Source organism: Ochotona curzoniae, unplaced genomic scaffold (assembly GCF_017591425.1).
Source record: "Ochotona curzoniae isolate NIBS_2020 unplaced genomic scaffold, NIBS_Ocur_1.0 contig_64, whole genome shotgun sequence".
Taxonomy (NCBI): Eukaryota; Metazoa; Chordata; class Mammalia; order Lagomorpha; family Ochotonidae; genus Ochotona; species Ochotona curzoniae.
The window spans coordinates 6,170,540-6,190,880 of NW_024466502.1; the positions used below are offsets into that span (position 1 = coordinate 6,170,540).

At 40.5% G+C, this 20,341-nt stretch overlaps 1 pseudogene; it reads right to left on the reverse strand.

The window, feature by feature from the left end:
- Nucleotides 1-15,627: 15,627 nt before the first annotated feature.
- On the reverse strand, nt 15,628-19,157 carry LOC121163760 (annotated as a pseudogene).
- Between the last annotated feature and the right edge of the window lie 1,184 nt (nt 19,158-20,341).

The window sequence follows — 20,341 nt, forward strand, 5'->3', positions numbered from 1 at the left end:
AAGCGTATGCAAAGACTATGTTTAGAAGAGACTCAGCTATGAATTTGAAAACCTGAAAAATATTATTCACCGCATCCTTGCAGGAGAATAAAAATGCAACTGAGTAAATGTAAAGTTTATATTCAGGGCCTTTGTACAGGATGCCTAATGTCCACATATGAACCTTGCTTTCAGGACATACAGTTTTAACACTTTCAAAATAAATTTTTAAGATAAAGAATGCAGTTAAGAAAGTCTAAGCTACTATGGGAAAATGTAAACGCACATTTTTCAAATGTACCAAGTCACTCTGATTTTTCTGTGTTGCCCTAGACTCAGCACTCAACACACAGATGACAAGCAATGCTGTTCCTCCACTTGAGGAACTGTCATCCACAATGCCTTTCCCTTCTCAGGTAGGGCACCCGCTGAAGCAAGACAGTGAAAAGAGAAATCTCAGCATACTTCAGCTCATGCACTGAAAAAACTGTTTGCTTAGCCAGACACAGTGTGAAATGCTTTTCATGGTTTTTAGTCCAGGTAATTTGATCAGATCACCCTTGAGCATGGCTCCCCAGAGCCACTCACTTACTCCGAAGACTGTCCTGAAAACCTTTCCTCCCATTCAAGTAATTTTTTGTGAATAGAATGAGAAGATTAGCAGGATTAAGTGTATCTTGTCTTTTTCTTCTCTTTGACAAGACAGTGCTATCTCACAGACTGGAGAAAATTTTGCCTGAGATTGTTTTGAAATATGTTTTACTTGACTGATCTACTTAAACAGGATCAGCATTCCTCTACCTTTCCTATTCCCCTTTAAAAATCCACATAATTCTATGAAAGGTTATCTTTTACAATTCACTCACCTCAACCAATGTTCAGGAACACAATGCCTGTTTCCTTTACCTGTATTTACTTTAATGTTCTGGGATGCCAAATATGGTCCCCAACATCCTTATTTCCCTATTCCTTGAACGATACTTTGCCCAATGCCTTTTCTTTCCTTCATGCCACCTCATCCGTGCCTCCCAACATGCAGCTGCTGGGCAGTTAGCATTTGCTAAGTTGACTTCCTTCTACCAGGTATTTGAGGAAGAATCCTACTTGTGACATACTTATTGGGCCATCTGTAAAACTGGACTGCCTGCTTAGGATTCTGGCTTCTGCTCCTGACGTTGTTGGTCTTTCCAAATAGTTATCTATGTGTCCACTTCTCAATATGTGACCCTGGCTGATCTAATTCTGTGTTCCTGGTTTTGGCTGGCTGCACATGTGGTGGCTTCTTTAATTCTGCATGATACAATGTAAGATTATGAATTTATAACTAACTGTGTTTGATCAGTGGTAATCTTTGGGCCCCAAGGTTGAGGGCTTTTTCCTTCAGAGTTCTACTTGGCTTCTGTTTGGATGTCCCAAGGCATTCCTAACCTAGGAGTGATTTAAATTATTCTTTCATTTGAGGTATCCTAAGCCTTGCAATTATAGTAAATTCAAACTTCATACCCAAAGGAGGATAACAATTTCATTAATATTTTAATTTTTCTCTTGGTTCCCAGACTAAGGAAGCCAAATTTTGCAATTGTCACTCTTTACGAGAGCGGTGATTTTGTTCCTAGTGTGCCTTGCCCTAGGGATATAGTTCTTTAAATAAGGAACCCAAGTTCTTTCCCCTTCCACAGCATCTGGACTTCATCATATACCTCTGTGAAGTCAAATGTAACTGAACTCAATTTGATTAGCACTTAGCTCCAGCTCAGTCTTAATTGTTGAATCCTAGGATTTGGGATGACTGTTATCAACCCTTCCAAAAATCACGCTCTTAGTCCCTTAATTTTATGCTTTGATTACTACTACATTTTGATACACTCATATGAACCTGCTGCAATACGGTGTCCTTCCAAGTGGCACGTTCTGTTTCAGGGGATGTAAGTCCCTTCAGTGAGTATGCCTCCTCATCAGCTGTGTGAATTCCTTTCGCTGATGCGCAGAATTCACATTTCACTGATCTTTTAGCACATGTTGAGCAGCACTCGGCTACATATTTCCAGGTAGAAGACAAGAGGACTACCATGTTATCTAAAAGAATCTAGACTTGCTACACTCAATACAAGGTAACATTGCCATGTGTATGAATAAGTTTGTTGATAGCTCTTTAATTCATATGTGTATTTCCAGTAATATTTTCTAAAAGCATTCCATCCATTTTCAGCTGCTGTTAGTATTTTATCTAACTGATGTAGGCTTTTTAGTTCAGTATTTCACACACAGACACACAAATAGCTCTTCTGTGGGACAGACATTTTATGTGTAAAAGGTCATGGAATGGAGATCATGGGCTGCAATGTACCATACCCCTCAGTGGGAGGTGTGTGCCGTGACCAACTACACTGTGCTTGCCAGGAGATGGAATCAAATCCCTCAAGAAGAGATTTCTTGATCAGGAGTCTCCTAAACACTGACAAGGATAAGAATAAGGAATCTGTTTTTACTTTTATCAAAGTAAGAAATAATTCTAAATAAAGAAAAATGTTTTACTAAAACTCCAGATTTTTTAAAGACAGGATCCTAGACTGTAGTTCCCAGAAGTAAACAGCAATATTATACTTCAGTAGCTCTGTAGCCAGAAAACAAGACTTCCTACTAGATATTGAGAGACTTATAGTATCTAATGACACAATCCATCAGCTCAGATACTAACAATGTCTTACAAGAGGATGGCATTTACCCAGGTTTGGCACATCCAGCAATTACCTGGATACAGTAAAACATCTTCTAGGCTGAACTAAAATATTCTTAAAGTCATGTCTGCCAGCAGCTCTGTTCGTACCAATGACAATCTGTTCAATTTAGTCTTTGAAGGAGTTTCCTGGAGCGACTTGTTCTTACTCCTGAATTTTCAGTCCTGTTTGGCACATAGCTTTCTTTTCTAATTGGTGAGTTTCTACACATTATAAACAATGATTAAAACAAAGCACAACCAATTCTTTTTTTTTTTTCTTTTTTCAACCTTCTCCAGATACTTCTACATTTCTTCTTCTGAGGCCCATGTTTTTAAATATTCCCTAATCATTATCTTTTGATGCTTTTATGTCTTGACTCATTTCTATTTGGATCTTAGCTTTGCCTGTGCAACTGGATTGTTCCAAGGTCATGATTCACCCAAATGTTTCCCAGTCCAAAGCATAGTCTTATTTTATCATATACAAGCAGCAACTCAAACAGTTGGCAACGAAATGTTTCCATTAAGGTTTTCCCTTCATCAGCTATGACAAACTAAATATTTGTGTCACCCTCAAAATCATATGTTGGAGTCTCTATACGCAGTAAGATTGTATTCGTAGATGAGGCCATTAAAGAAGTAATTAAGGTTTTTAAGAAGTCATAAGGAGATGGAGTGATAAAATAAGATTGGTATTCTCATAAGAAGCGACATTAAAGACCATCTGTTTTGCAAACACCAGCCCCCCTTCACACTTTCAGAGAAAAGGCTATCTAAGACAAAGAATTCATTTCTAACCCAGAAAGATTTTACCAAAAACCAACCAGGCAGACAACTTCACCTTGGACACCAAGTAACCAGAAATGTGAAAACAAGAATATCCTTTTATATATATAAGAACTATACAATAGTGGTGCCAAGAGGAGAAATTAACCTGGAAGGGAAGGTGGGCTTCTCAGGAAAGATTGGCACATACAGTCTGTATTCAGAGTCAAGTTATTCTGCATACAAGAATAGGTCACCCATTACTCCTCCCCACTTCCCTTTCATGGAAACTGCCACATGGAGAATTTTCTAGGTGTGGAATTTAAAAAAAATGCTTACAGGGTCTTAACAGTACCGTGTTATTGGACTTAACAGTCGCCTTGGTAAAAGGACAGGAGAATTCACCTATGCCCCTTTAGGGAGAGGATTGGAGCCCATCTCACCAAGTCATTGAATAAAAGCAATAATTCAGATTTCTAATTTCTGATCAGGCTTGTTTCTCCATTTCTCCTCATGCTACCACACCGAGGTATCCATTTTCTTCAAAATGCCCCTCACAAATACATAAGCTAATGTCTATCTTGATACCCTAACAGTTTCACTCAATCACAGAGCAAGCAAAAGGCTTGACACCATGGTGCTGAAAAATGATAGTAATTTATTGCAAAGTATAGATCAAAGAGCTAGGCAACCATGATTTGATTCCTGTGCTCCGTAAAGGGATAAGGTGAAAGGTTCTTACAGACACAAGTGTGGATTGAGGCGTGTACATTCCGCTCATGCCCAAGTCCCTGGCTGATCTATAGTGCTAGTGTGGCCTCTTCCAGATGGTCAATTACATCATGTGCTTTAGGGAATATTAATTATGGCAAAGTGGGGTCCAGGACATCCAGGAACTAAGTGCAAGAGCTAGCTACTTTTGGTTTGGGGATTGAGGTTCTTGGCTAAAATAACCTCAAGACAGGGTCAAATATCAGGATGATTTTTACAAGGGAGATGATGACATCACAAATCTGTGTTCACAGGTGCTGTGGGGCTGAGAGCACAACTTCTCAATTTTGTGAGTTAAAATTAATAAAAGCAAAGTAACGAATCTTTAAGCTAAGGGACTAGGACCTAATAGTATCTGCTATCTACATGAAAGGCATTGTAAGGGGTAGGTTTTAGCCCCAGGAAACATAGTGCCATGTGAGGTTCAAGCCTAGCAGGTGCCTGATAGAACAGAGAGGACAACGGTGACTATATTCGGTGACTACCTTAACGCAACACAAGTCATCACTTCTCCACACTGCTGAGGGTTCTACAGCTTGCTGACTTCCACCACCATTCATTCAGGTGTTTACAATATGTTGGCACGCTTGATGCCTCCCTTTGTTCACTTCCCATACATAATGCTGGGTTAAGTCCTGTTCATTGCATCTTCAACAGATATCCTTGGTGCGTTTCTAGCCGTCCAATGCCACCTCTGTAGTCCAGATCTCTGCGTTATTCCGACTGAGCCACTAGCTCTCTTTCTTTCCCTCACTCTATGTTTCCCACATCGCCCTCCTCCAAGCAGCAATCCGTATTTCAGATGTGATATACTGAAGGTGTGAGCACTCTCATCATCCTTCCCCAAGAGCTCTGGACCGATGCTCCACACTCAGCTTGCCTGACCAGCTTCTCCGCTGTCTTCTGGGATGCTCACATGAGCATCTCCTCCTCAGCTTTGAATAAAAGCTTCAAGATTATTCTTTCAGTATTTCCCAATAATTCAGCTTAACAGTGACTCACATTCCCTGCCCCTCCCTCATCTAATTTTTAATTGAGTACAATTTTTAATCAAGTACACATATACATTTAGTTATTTGTTATTTATCTTCACTGCCAGTTGAGCAAATGAGAAACACTTGGTTTATGAATCGAGGCCATTGTAGAGTAAGAGGTTGGTTCTTTTCAGTCACTCGTGCTATTGTACTAGTGGCATATGCTCAGTAAGTGGACAAGAACTCTGTAAAGTGCATGCAATAAACATTGTCTGAATCAATGAGTTTTTATTGATTTTTGGCCTTTGATTTTGTGGGTGAGGAGTGTTTATGGCTAAACGAAATGTTTTTACCCTAGATCCAGGCTCTTATCACATGAAGTACATGTCCTCAACTCTGCTGAAAATCTAAACTGGAAAGATCTCCTTACAGAGAAACCAAATTTCAAGTTGATGAAAGCTGGATCTGATTCTTTTCTTTTCAACTTGATTCTTAATCTAGTATTACTTTGAATATGTCCAAACCTCTCATGGTACAAAGAAAATAAACTTGCTAGATCACATTTGATACATATTTGTATTATGTTTGTTTATATAATCAGGAAATTCAGAACACTTAAATCATCCTGTCAACGAACTGCAAGTAAAATAGACCAATTTCAAATACTGTATGAATAAAATTGTTTGGCCGACATTCCTCATTTAGGACAGAAACAATAACCCATTTAATTTATTAATACTAATTTTTCAATCAGTTTCAAGGTAACATTGAGGGATGAGGAGTATCAATTTGCATGGGCCTTAAAGTGCCTTTAGTTTTAAGATACTTTACTGATGCTGCATAGATTAAAATATCTGTACTTTCAGAAGCCAATTATCTATATAGTGGAGCAAATTTAAAATAATTGTTGGACAAGCACCATGGCCTACTTAGAAGAAGTACTCCTTCTAAGTACTCCTACTTAGAAGAACGGAGACATCTGTACTCCCATGGTTACTGCAACACTACACACAACAGGCAAGACTTGGAAACAACCTAAGTATCCACTGATGAATAGATGCAGAAGATGTGGCACAAATGCATAACAGAATATTAATCAGCCATAAAAAGGAAAGTGCATAATTTTCAAAACAAATGGAACTGGAAGTCTTTATGTCACCGAAACAGCACAAGCACAGAAAAACAAGTGCAGTGTAAACTTGTTCAAACATGGCACTTAGAAAGAAAAGATCCAACAAGAGTTAGAAGTATAATTGTGATTTAGAAGAGGCTTGGAGTGGGGAGAAGAAGGAGGGCTGGGGAAATATTAGATCTCAGATACTAAGCAGTTGCAGGTAGAAATGAGATTGTGGGGTTGTATGGCATAATAGAATGACCATTGAAGGGTAGGCTATGTCATATCTGTGAAATTGTCTCCAGGAAATGTTAACAAAGGAAGAAAGGGAACCTCAGTTCTCATCACACACAGAATTTACATGTGCATAAGACAGAGAGCAAACAAGACCTATTGAAGTTCTAACCCCCTGTCACAGCAGGGCGGGTTCAAAAGAGAACTTGTGAATGTGAAATCTTGTAAGCACAATTTTGAGGAAGAACAGAATACCAGCTAACAATCAACCAAAGGACTGGGACAAAACCCGTCAGAGGCTTGAAAGTTTCATCCTAACAAGCCTATTTGTGATCAAATGAGAAAAACATCAAAAGGGTAGGATAGGTAAATGTGTCATTTCTCACGATAAAACCAGAAGGGTGCAACCGGTACATCTGCTTGCTGAAAGTCAGCGTCTGTTAACGCCTAAGGTGACTTTATTGTGGCACAGAGCTGACCCAAGTGCCTATTAGTTAATCTATCCCTTCACATTTCAGCCTCCCCACCCCATACACGTGGGAAGAATGAACCTTAACCACTGATAGGGATATGCTCCAGCTGCTTCATGCTTAAAGGGGACGTTTTCTGGGGGAAGAGAAGCAGAGTATTCTTCTGGGGGTGGATTTTACAGTCCATGAAAGAATGCAGATTTATTTGGGGGGCGTTGTGTGAGTACTGCTTGGAGGTTGATAGTTTCTAATGACTTATTCCTGGCTAACACGAAGAATGTAAGACACCTATTACCTCATAACTCAGCTGGATGCCTCTAGGCCAATGACTCAGATTAGGATGTAAAAGAACTGTCAGGGTTTTAAACCATTTAGCCAAATTTAGTCAGACTTAAGCATTTTAACCAAAGCTGTGTAGAAAATCTAAAGTCAACTCCTGTGAGACCCCAATTGTTTTGCTATTAAATTCAATAAAGGCAACAGAAAACTTCTGTGAGTGGTACAAAACTGTTACCTGGGTCAGTCACAAAGCATAGGAAAAGTTTAATTGAGAAAATTGGCATGTGATATCAGCATTGAAACCCATTACTCAGAACACTCAAAATATATCATGGAGCAGATGCAGAGAATCCGATAATCCTACTATTTGTCTGTGAAGAACTAACTTTTAAGGTAATTTCTTTCTAATCTCATTCAAACTAATTTCACACAGCCTTTACCTTCCACACATTCCTTTAGTTCCTCTTTCTGCCCCCAAAATTTCTTATAACCTTCTTTAACCAAGAATATACTTTTTTATAGTTTTCTTCAACATTTTCTTTCCTACTGATTGATTCCTTCAATCCATGTCCTTAAACAATCTTCAAAACCTATAAACTAACACAAATTTTTTTCTAAAAGGATATGATATTGTTTTCAGAAAAAATGATACAAAAACTCATCTGGAAACCCAAGAGACCATAAATAGCCAAAGCTATCCTGAAGAATAAAAATAAAACTGAAAGAATCAATATTCCAGACCTCAAGATATACTACAGGGCAGTATTAATCGAAACAGTCTGGTATTGATACAGAAGCAGAGAAGATCAATGGAACAAAATAGAAATTCCAGAAGTGAGCCCATACAGGTACAGCTAACCAATCTTCAGCAAGAGACTGAACATAATCCAGGGAAAAAAGGTTGGTCTCTTCAGCAAATGCTGTTGGGATAACTGGATAGCACCCCGCAGAAGTAAGAAGCAAGACCCCCACCTCTCACCTTAAACAAAAATCAGCTCTAAAATGATTAAGGACCTAAATCTGCACCCAGAAATCATCAGACTATTAGAGCAAAACATAAGAAGCACCCTCCAAGATATGACATTGTATCTCAGAGAAATGACCAATAGCACAAAACAAAAATAAGCAAATATAATTATATCAAACTAAGACACTTCTGTATAGCAGATGAAATAATCAACAAAGTGAAGAAGCAACCAAAAAAGTAGGGGGAAATCTTTGCATATTACACAACAGATAGAGGACTAGTATTCAGGATTTACAGAGAGCTTCAGAAACACAACAGCAGCACAAGACACAACCCTGTGAAGAAAAGGGTGAAGGAAATGGCTAATAGACATAAGAAAAATGGTCAGGCCTCCTACCTACTCGGGAAATAACAATAAAAACCACATTGAGATTCCACCTAATTCCAGTGAGATTGCCTACATTCTGAAATCTGACACCTGCTGGTGTGTATGTGGGAAAAAAGATACCCTACTTCACTGCCAGTAGGGGCATAGGCTAGACTATGGAAGTCAATACAGAGAGTGCCAAGGCAATTGATAATTGATCTACCATATGACTCAGCTATCTCACTCCTAGCAATATAGGCAAAGTAAATGAAATCTGTACATGGGAAGGTTGCCTGCATCCCTATGTTTATAGCAGCACAATTCACAATAGCAGACAGGGAAACAATCAGATGCCCACTGAAACAGAAATGGATAAAGAAGCCATGATACCCTTTAGCAGGAAGGGTCAACTGAGTCCAGGTTCTAGCACTTACCTGAACTGCAGCACCATTCTCCACACTTCCTGACATCTGAGACAAATCAGAGCAGAGAGTGAACAGACCTGCATCAGGCAGGGCAATGTCACAGAACTCAGACAGAGAACTTGGGAAAGAGGAAGTTGGTCTGGGTGTCTTTTAAGTTATTATCAGTGTGTTCAAACAGCTTTGGCTGAAAAGAGAGATTTTGTCTTTATGCAACACAAGTAATTTGTGCAATACTTTGTGCAAGAAAGTATTTAGATGTGCGTGCAGAGCAGTGGTAAGAAGGTAACAATGGATTGGGATGAGGAACCACAAGATGTATGGGCACCACTGCTTCATTCATGAGTTGGAGGTCGTGTGCAAGTTTTCATTCTCCTTTTGGGCTTTGAACCCCTAGAACTGGAGTGTTGCAGGGACAATTGCATAGTTGTGAAAGTCCCTGTGCCTTGAGATCGTCTAATACGGCTCTTAGCCCCTTCCACGTCTCAGGCTTCAATGAATTTTGTCTCAACTGGGGAAGGAACAATAGGACTTTAAGATGAACCTGGACATGCTGAGAGGTTCCAGCCTGACCAACATTTCCCTGGACATGCCAACCTCACAACTGAGGTTTATCTCTGTCTGAGGGAGACAAGGACTCTTCCCCAGTATTATGGCTTCAGTGGTGTTCATCCCGGCCAGGAGGCCTCTATCTTGTCAATATGCTATTCTCTCTAGAATGATGAAAAAGCAGTAAATATTGCATGATTTCAGATACAAATCAAAGGTTGAGTGAAGTATATGCATGGGGTGGGAAGTGTTCTGAAACACCCTTTATTGTCACTGTCTGAGAGGCAACAAAGCTAGAGTGAAGGGCAGAGAAAATACCTCTACTGCATCCAGAAAGAAATTTACTACCTTTCATTCCACTATGAGACCCACCCAAAGCTCCTGCATAGTGATGTGTAATGAGAACCTGTAGTGGGAGTCCTGGGCCTCTTCATGCCCGTGTGGGAGGTTTGTGGGAAATCCCTGACTCAAGTTCCTGGCTTGCATGGGCAATGGAGTCACCAATGATAGGGCATGATCTGGGGATTCTTTTCGATAATCTTTGATGAAGCAGCAAAAGTACTTGGGAGGTTCTATCTTTGCAGCAAAAGTACTTGGGAGGTTCCAGGTGTCACAGTGGGTCACCCAGAACACACTGCCATTCCCTACTCTGCTGTTGGGGTACTTTCTGACCTCTGTTATAAAATAACGTGTTATAAAATACCAGCGTTAAGAGGCCACCTAGGGTATTCTCAGCCCCCGCTCCAAGCCTCTGGAGCTTGCTTCAACCTCAGATCAAGTTAGGAATCTGTCTTTTAAAAATTGCCATCTTTGGCACAGTGCAGTGGCCTAGCGACTAAAGTCCTCACCTTGCATGTGCCAGGATTCCATATGGGCACTGGTTCTAATCTCAGCAGTGCTGCTTCCCATCCAGCTCCCTGCTTGTGGCATGGGAAAGCAGTCAAGGACGGCCCAAAGCCTTGGCATCCTGCACATGCACGGGAGATCCAGAAGAGGCTCCTGGCTCCTGGCTCCTGGTTTTGGATCAGCTCAGCTCCATCCATTGCCGCCACTTGGGGAGGGAATCAGAGGTTGGAAGATCTTTCTCTCTATCACTCCTCTCTGTAAATCTGACTTGCCAATAAAAATAAATAAATCTTGAACAAACAAACAAACAAGTAAATAAATAAATGAAATTGCCATCTTCCTGCAAAGACAGGACCTAAAGGAGTACATGTCTAGTTTTCCTGTGATACTAATCAAAGCATTGCTGCATTCTCTTACATGGAGAAATGGTAGTTCTACACATCTGACCTTGAATCTAATATGCCTGGTTTCAACAATGAGCTTTCACAACAACAAGCTTAACAAAAGTGTCCTGGGATAGAGTTTAGAGAGAAGAAGCCAGTCCTAGACATTCCTTGTCTTGGTTGCAAAACAAGCAACTGATAAGGGAGCATGTCGGAGGTGGGAGGGGAATAAAATGTCTCCCTAGTGTTACATTCAGGTTATCAGCTACACAGGAACTACTTGCCAGAGGTGGACCGAAAAGAGAGCTATCTGAGAAGGAAGGACGGAAACAAAAGAGAACACCCTGGAGGGCCTGTCTTCACAGTTCTAGTTTGAGGGGAACCATAGCTAATGAGGAGCCCAGGTTGAAAAGGCCACCTGGGCCCCGGCACGGTGGCCTAGCAGCTAAAGTCCTTGGCTTGGATGCACCAGGATCCCATATGGGTGCCAGTTCTAATCCCAACAGCCCCACTTCCCATCCAGCTCCCTGCTTGTGGTCTGGAAAAGCAGTTGAGAATGTCTCAAAGCCTTGGGACCCTGCACCCAAGAGGGAGAGTCACAAGAGTTCCTGATTCCTGGCTTCAGATCAGTTCAGCTCTAACTGTTGTGGCCACTTGGGGAGTGAATCATCGGATGGAAGATCTTCCTCTCTGTTTCTCCTCCTCTCTATATATCTGACTTTCCAATAAAAATAAATAAGTCCAAAAGAAAAAAGAAAAGGCCACCTGTGCAAAAGGGCTGTGTAAACTCCGACCCAAAACTACTGAGATATCCAGGGAGATACCAGCTGAAAGGATCAGGAATTCAAATTTGTAAGAATTGAGATTTGGCAGGGTAAGGAGAGCATCTGGAGCAGTGTGGAAAACAGCAAAGGGGACATAGAGCTTTTCCGGGTGTGAGGAAGAAAATCATCATTGGGGCATGAAGCCCATGGCTTCCCTCCAAACAGCACTCAGTCTAGCCCACACAGTTAGAGAAGCAGAATGTAGTTCTCTCCTCAACACTCTAACAGGCTGCCAGAGCCTAGTGCCATGTCAAGGGGCCTTTGAAAAGCACCTACGTGTTGCTCTGGCCATTACTCCAAGTCTCTCTCCCATTCTTCTACAAAAGACTGACCCCATAAAAGGAAGTTGAGTCAGACAGGACCAACCTTTTCAGAGATGAGAAGAACTACGAAGAGTTGAGCCTATAGTGTTTGACAACACCCTGAAAGAGCAGGTCAAGAACCTTCAGAGTGTAGGATGAAGTATGGCCACCACTGAGCCAGTGGGGCATGGTGCCTGGGGGCTGATTCCAGACAATGCCCAGCCTAGGTAGTTCCTTTCAGTATAGAGATGATGCTTCATCATCTCACACCCACAGCCAGACCCTAAGACTCACTACTGGCAGTCTTTACTGCCTGACAGGTAGGCACCTATGCTCCTAAGAGAAGTGAGAGCTCCTATGAAAGACAGCAAGGCTCCCTAAAAATACATGAGTAAGAGCTGGCTGAGTGCTCACCCATCCAGCAAGGTGTTTCAATGCCGACGGGAGCTGAATTTGAACTGGATCCAAATCAAAATCATTTGGGCTGACCCTACCAAGGCAATTACAGATCAGACTCCAAATTCAATAAGTCTAATGCAAACTAATTTTAAGTTGACAATTTTGTATAGCCTCATGAAAAGATGTTATAAATATCCAAATGAACCTTGGTAGAAGAAAGGTTCTCACCCCTGACAGATAATGTGATACACTGAATATTTCTCAACACAGCGTGGATCAACAATGCATCAGCAAAAATTTTGGAGCCTCACTGATACCGCAGAAGCCCTCTGCTAGGCTGCTGGAGAATGAGTCACGGTTGATGTGAGCTCATGGGTCAGCCTGGAGGCACAGAGAGCTGTGGCTCACAGAACTAGATCTCAGAGACACAGATTGAGAACATTGCTAATTGAATTACACAGCATTACCATCATAGTTAACGACAAAATTCAGCAAATGTAGAAAATTACAGAATTTTACATAGAAAATGACACGTTTTTGCTTTGGTTTTCTGTATATGGGAAACCCACTTCAATCATTGCTTATTTCTTTGTCTTGTCTATGACATGGTAAGTATTTTCTGGAACAAGGACATGAGATATTGTGTGTGTATATATGCACACACACAGTGATACTGATATGCTGTTCGCTGGTTCCTATCCCATTAAACTAGGTTATTTTAACAACATAGAAATTTCAAATCAATTCAACACAGATTTGAAGTGGAAAATGGGAGCTCTTTATTTCAATTCTCTTATTGCTATATTTGCAGCCATCATCAAGCTATTTAGCAGATGCCCTTTTCATATTGCTTCCTCCTTAGTTTCTCCTTATACATAATAAAAGGCCCAGGCGGTTGCAGATATCTTGAAATCAGACCTGTTGCTTTATATTTTAAAGAACATCTACTTTTTGGATAGCACAATGCTAGCCATTGGGAAACTTTAGCTGGTCCAAAGAAGAGACCTTAACTGTGTCCACTCACCAGCATAATCAATTCATACTCCCTGCTTTTCTGAAAACAACAAAAAATGCATAGCAATGAGAACCATTTTCCCAAGGGAAGCATTTCTAAACTGATGTCACAGGAAGAAAACCTGCCGTGTGACTCCAGGACAACTCAGTGAATTTAGTGAGAGATTAGAAACCCCAAGTACTAAAGGGCTTCGGGAAAGTACGGGCAAGAGAATATTATAAATACAGTGGTAAGTATGTTGTGTACACACGTGCAAAAACTGAAACAGTATAACCTGACAGTAACAGTCATAAAAGAATTTACTAAGCAATTCAGTTCATGTGTTTTAGCTGATTGAATCTGCGTGCCAGCCCTCTGGCTCAATAAGGACACTGAGTCCCAGAAAGGACATAGGATCTGCTCACAGGCACATGGACAGAGCAGCCATTCTGATCTCATAGCCCACCTGACAAAGATTACACTTCAGTCATGTTCTGCACTCCCTCTGTTGTCATAGGTGGGTTATGCAAGAGTACTTCAAAACGTTTCTAGAAAATTGATTTGAAAGATAAGTTCGTTAGGATACAACAAAAATTGAAATTCAAAAATGCACATGAGAAGCCTTCAAAAATCTTTTGCATAAAATATATATATGGAAAAGCTACATGGCTTTGTGACTGTTTTTGCACAAAAATAAACACCTTTTCTTTCCATTTTCCGTGAACTTTCGGAAGTGCCTTGCTGATTCCTGGTGTTATGCGTCAGATAAAGAAATGAACAAGTAAAATGCCTGCTGGACACGGAATGATCAGATAGGTTACCTCTTACCATCTTGCCTCTTACTGCATGTGGCAGGTCCACAGGTTGTCACAAAACCTAGTGGGATGACAGAATGGTGCCCATAGCCCTCCCATTGCAATGTGGAAGCAGAGTGCTGCTGCAGTCATTGAAATCTACGGGGACGAATGAGGGATTGAACCTGTCATTGGTCACCTGAGGCACGGGCTACAGGGAAACCATCCAACTGCATGATGCTTAGGGAGAAATTCAGACAAAAATCTTTGCACAGTGGTTTTGTACATTCCTCCTGCAGGGCTGTCATCTGAGAAACACCTTTGCTAATAGGATTAAACCCTACGGGAAGAGTCACTCCAAAGGCACTCAGAATTGCTGGCTTTATTCCCTGAGGACCTGAGATTTTGCTTCAGCATGCTAACCCCGTCTCCTCTATTTCTAGCAGTGATTGCCATACTGGATTCCCACTTTTATATAAACCTTATTCTTAGCTAAAATCCTAAGGACTCTAAATGAATTAAACGTAAACACTCAAAATATTACATCTGCTGTATTTCCAGATAGAAATATGGAAGTAGTGAAGGCAAATCCTAGACAAATAAGGAATATTTGAACACAAATCTGTACCATTTTATTGCCAAAGATAGCAAATAATAGATCTGAGTTCACTAACCATGTCATAGATGAAATTATTGTAAAGTAATCAAGTTTGCTTTCTGAATATGCAACCCTTGCTAAGACTTTTCAGAAGCAATGAATAGACCTAAGGCAGCTGGGTGTCATGTCATACCGAGCAGAAAAGCCATGCTATTGCAGCCACAATCATTGCCAGAATCTTGAACTTGTAACAGACTTTTAAACTCAGTTTGCCACACTTTAGTGGCATGTTCACTATCTTTGCACACTTAGAAGCATAAAACACTGATTTTGAAAACCTTGTAATCATGGAGCTCAGGAGTATAGGCGGCTATGAGATGGGAATTTAAAAGCCACTCTAAAGGACAAATGGTTTTTAATGTGCTACAATGTCAGTCTAGGCTAAGTGTGGGACATTAATGATTTACAGAATTGTGCATATCCATTAGAAAATAGGTATCTGCTAAATTGTAGACCTTTCTTCTAAAAAATGCATTCCAATTGAACCAATGAAGACAGATATTTTTCTTGCATATGCTATTTCTAGGAAATGGGATTTATTCTTTTGGGATGCTTTACTCTCAAGTTTTTTTTGGTAGAGAAGCAATACTCATTATAATTTCAACCTTTTTATTGGTTCACAGGAAAACTTACAGTAGTTCTTTTGAGTTTAAATGCATTTTATTTGCATACAATTTATGTCACATGTGTTTTTTCCCCCATAAAAACAGTACCTCCACTTCAAGTAAACCACAATTAAAATCAAGGAAGGGTTCAAGATGACAATAACTCCTCTCTCTTGTACTTCCTGCTGTCATGCGGATGATGTGCCAAACCACTAGGATGATCCAAAGTAATTTCCCATTTTGTTAACAATTTTTAAAATTTCTAAACCAGCCATAAAGGAAATCAGCAATGGGGTCACATCCTCACCACTGCCCACCAGTGAAACCATGCCGTCTGAATTCCCATTTTCCCCCACATAGAACTGGTGGTGTTTAAAATTAGCAAGGATGTGTTTGATTTGATCTGCAGTCCCTGGCCTAAAAGATTTTACTTTCTAGTCTCTGTCCTTTACATCTGCCTCTAATTCATTGCAAGTAACCTTTGATATACGTGTAGGCTTCTGTCGAGAAGCTGGGTTCCTGCAGGTGAGAGTTCATGATAACAACACCTGTGATTTCTGCAACATCGGGATAATACCTTTACCCTCTGCACCTTCACTGGAGGCATCTCCGCCAATGAGTGCATCGTCAGTGTTTCCCACTCATGCTGCTTCCCACCGAGGCACAGCCTGCCCGTGATCCCCCAGAAAGGTAAATCTTGGAGAAGATCTCAATGCGGCTGAGGAGGTCCTGCCAGGTAATCATGATATCTGGAGTTAGACCGGAAGGGTTCATGAAAAATCTCTCCCTCATGGAGAAATAAAGTCTGAAACTGGGTGAAACATCTCCTTATAGTAAACAAAGCAGTTCCTTTGTCTTCTAAAATAGCTGGAAAAAAATGCAGACTTCTCCTTTCTACAAAGCTGTCTTCTGACCATTTTGCCCAAAAGTCAAAATCTGTTTATTATAAAAGCTGAAACTGCACTTTGTCACAACAATGTGAAATCCAAAATGGATTTTTAAAAATAGCCTAATAAAATGCTTCCATTAAATACAGATCCTTTTAGGTGAAAACTAAAAGCAAGTCCAAAAATCAGCATTCTGCGTGCTTCTCCCAATTTGTTCCTCTCCCCTGGTTTCATATATAAGGAAATATGAGACTAAAACAAAATTATAAGACTTCAGTCGAAGGCTTCACTTACTGAGGCCAACTTGGTGATAACAGAATTTCTTTTCAATTTTCTGCTGGACATCACCAAGGAAGACAGACGTGTCTGACCAACTATTGCAAATGCTTGTCCTGGAAATACAAGTCACACACTGACTCCAGGGGAGGGACACTTATTCTGAAATCACTTTCACATTATGACATTTCAATGCCTGGATTTATGGAATTGTCCAAATTCCCATAATAATCACGAGATAATTAATTCCTTTGGTCAAGTAGCCATGGGCTCTGATACGGATTATTTGTTTTGGGGAGGGAAAAAAATGAGTAGCCACAGACACAATACTAATGGCTAACTTAAACCATTCCTTTTGTTTCTTTTCAGCGTTAAAAAATGTTCTGTGATTGTATCAGTAGCATGGATGGTTTGTTTTTTTAAAGATTTATTTATTTTTATTGTAAAGTCTGATATATAGAGAGGAGGAGAGACAGAGAGGAAGATCTTCTGTCCAATGATTCACTCCCCAAGTGACTGCAATGGCCGGTGCTGAGCCAATCCGAAGCCAGGAGCTGGGAACCTCCTCCAGGTCTCCCTCGTGGTGCAGGGTGCCAAGGCTTTGGGCTGTCCTCAACTGCTTTCCCAGGCCACAAGCAGGGATCTGGATGGGAAGTGGGGCTGCCAGGATTAGAACCGGTGCCCATATGGGATCCCAGAGCACTCAAGGGGAGGACTTTAGCTGCTAGGCCACTGCAGCAGGCCCAGTGCTCATGGCTTCTAACAGTAGAAGATAACCAAGAATAAAATGGCACATCTGCATTTCTGCCAAGAAATTTTTATTTAGGGGTGGGGGGATTGAGATGAGACTCTTATTAAAATTCATCACTTTATGATGTATTTTCTAAAACCAAATGCATTCATTTTACACTAAGATATGCAGCACAAGTGTAATTAATTTTCTTCAATCAGTTATATATAGCAAAGGATGGTAGCAAACAATGAAAAAGAAAAAGCAAATAAAGTCTCTTGCTATGTTCCTAGAAGCTCATGGTTTTCACAGCAAATTAGTGACTGCCTCATTTACTTCCGTGTTTGTTTTTAGGATTTTAATCTTTCTGTATCACTCATGAAGACAAACACATTCATTCTAGTAAAAGTTGGAATTATTTTTTTGTTTAGAAGCAAGGCAAGATGAAAGTCTGCTATATAGAATTCTCAATACTCAACTCAAGAGCAGACAAAGTTAGTATATTACTATATTATACATAAAAATATTCAGGGTCAGCGCAGTGGTGCAGCAGGCTAATCCTGCACTCCGTAGCGCTGGCCTCCCATATAGGTGCCCGTTTGTGTCTAGCTGCTCCAATTCTGACCTAGCTCACTGCTGGTGGCCTGGGACAGCAGCAGATGATGGGCCACGTCCTTGGAACCCTGCACCTGATGGGAGAAACAGGAGAAGCTCCTGGCTCCAGCTTAGCATCAGGTTAGCTCTGGACATTAAGGCCATTTCGGGAGTGGACCAGCAGATGGAAGACTTTTTATTTCTCTGTCTCTCCTGTAAAATCTGTCTATCAAATACAAATGAATAAGTTTTTAAAGTTAAAATGCCTAATCATAATACAGCTGTTGAGCAAAATTGCTACCTTTGCATCCATTATATCAATTATGTGATCAGGCATATCAAAATTTTAATCAAAAAGGAAATAATAACAAACAGGTAATACAGTAGTTATTTCACATGCAAGGTAAACACTCTGATTCAAGCTTTCACACGAACTGCCGAGACAGTGTTTTGCCAACCTCATTTCGCAGATGGAAGGACTGAAGCCTCAAGGACGTTGTGAATGGCCATGGTCACAGAGATGACTACTAGGAACACTACAAATCTCCCTCCTAACGTAGGGCACCAGGCATCTGGCAAGGCCTCATCGCACACTGCCACAGAGCTGAAGCCAGGCAAAAGCGTGCGCTGGTCATTTTCCTCTTGCTTTAATGCATTTCACTTTCTTGACCATTCTGAACAGGTGGACATAAACCACTTTATAGAAATATAAGGAAAACAAAAAAGAAAAATTTCTCTTTTTTATTCTTCTTTCTCCAGAACTTATAGTACTAAAAACTCACATTTATAAAAGTAGTTCTGTAATCTCAATCCTTGAAGCTACAATGACTTGAATTGTACTTTAATCAAAAATCGCCTTAACCAAAGACAATCTTAATGATTTACCCACAGATTTGTCAGAAAAATCTTACTAGTATTTCAAAGTGGTAATTTAAAGAGATGTGACAAAAAATAAGGTTTTAATCTAGCTATGGCAAATGGGGAATTTATTTCATCTTGAGCTTTAGTAAAAAAAAAATCATCACAAATACATAAAAAATCAATTGCATGGTTGTTACATAAGACACATTCCATCATCTTTTTGAAAGCCACTGAAATACTTGGATTATTTAGATGGATAGATAGATAGACAGACAGACAGACAAATATGCAGACCTTTAAATTCCAATATTTGCAGACTTGATGACATGCTTCATGGTTTTCTATTTCTTTCACTTCAAAGTAACTCCTTCACTATCTCACCTCTGATCGCCATGCCTATTCACTGCCATTGTTCCATCACAGCCAAGGGCTCTGCTGCATTATTTCCAGGATGTCCTTTGAGAATTTTTTCTCTGCACTGTTTGCAGTCATCCTGTACATCCCAAAACATGCCATCTTTCCTGCACACATTTCAAGTTCGGCCAAAGCAGAATTACATGAAGAATAGCTTCAAAGTTGTACTCATTCAGTGCTACAAATGGCTCTTGGCTGACACTGATGAAACTCCTCACATGTCTGATGGGACATTGCTGACAAGGATAAATCTCACAGGCAGGTGGGTGAGCAGGCAATTGTGTGAGCTGAGAACAGGTGAGTCAGTGTGAAACGTCAGCATTAAGGTCACCTCTAGGTAAGCACGCCTTTTAGCCATTGTTGACATCCAGTTCTTCTCGGTTTAAAGATAACTGTCTACCAGTTTTGATGAAGCAAATACTGATTGTCATGATGACATGGGAGCGTTCTTACTAAGTGGGAAATCCCATGCACAACATCTGCCAAGAAAGTGTTACTTGTCTGAGACCTTACAGCACTTTAGCATAAATGTGTCGTAATGTTAAATGTATGATAATAACCCATGCATTTATCTATCTCTGACATGAGACATAAATTCTAAAAGACAAAACAAATGAAAAGATAAATAAGAAATGAGTGAAGGCAGGGAAAAGGGCATTCTTGTCATTCCACTTGGCCCAGTGCTTGACGAGTAGTAAAATTAAACGTTAACTAGCATCATTAGTATTACCACCCTCTCCCTTACCTAACATTCAGTCAATTATCAGAGCCTTCCGATAAACCATAGGACCTCTTTTCATCACTGTATAACAGACACACAAATATTCATTTGGATCCTAACTCCTGTCTTTTTCCTTTGAAACTCGGCTTGCAAGAAATCACCACTCTTTTTTTTTTAATGTGTACTGATACGTCTTTATCCTTGGAGGATTTCATCTATTGCTCCACATGTCCCACAAGGCCCTCAACAGCCTGACCCTGCCTAGGCGTCTAGACTCTTCTACCACTCCCACTGTCATGATTTAAATACTGAGAGCATCATCCTCCCACTCCCACGGGCCACAGCTCTTGGCTCTGTGTCTGCTCTTGTGCTCTCTTCCTGCCTCTTAACCTATTTCTCTGCTTCCAAGTGTGGCTCAGGTTCTTCCACTTGAGACCTCCCCA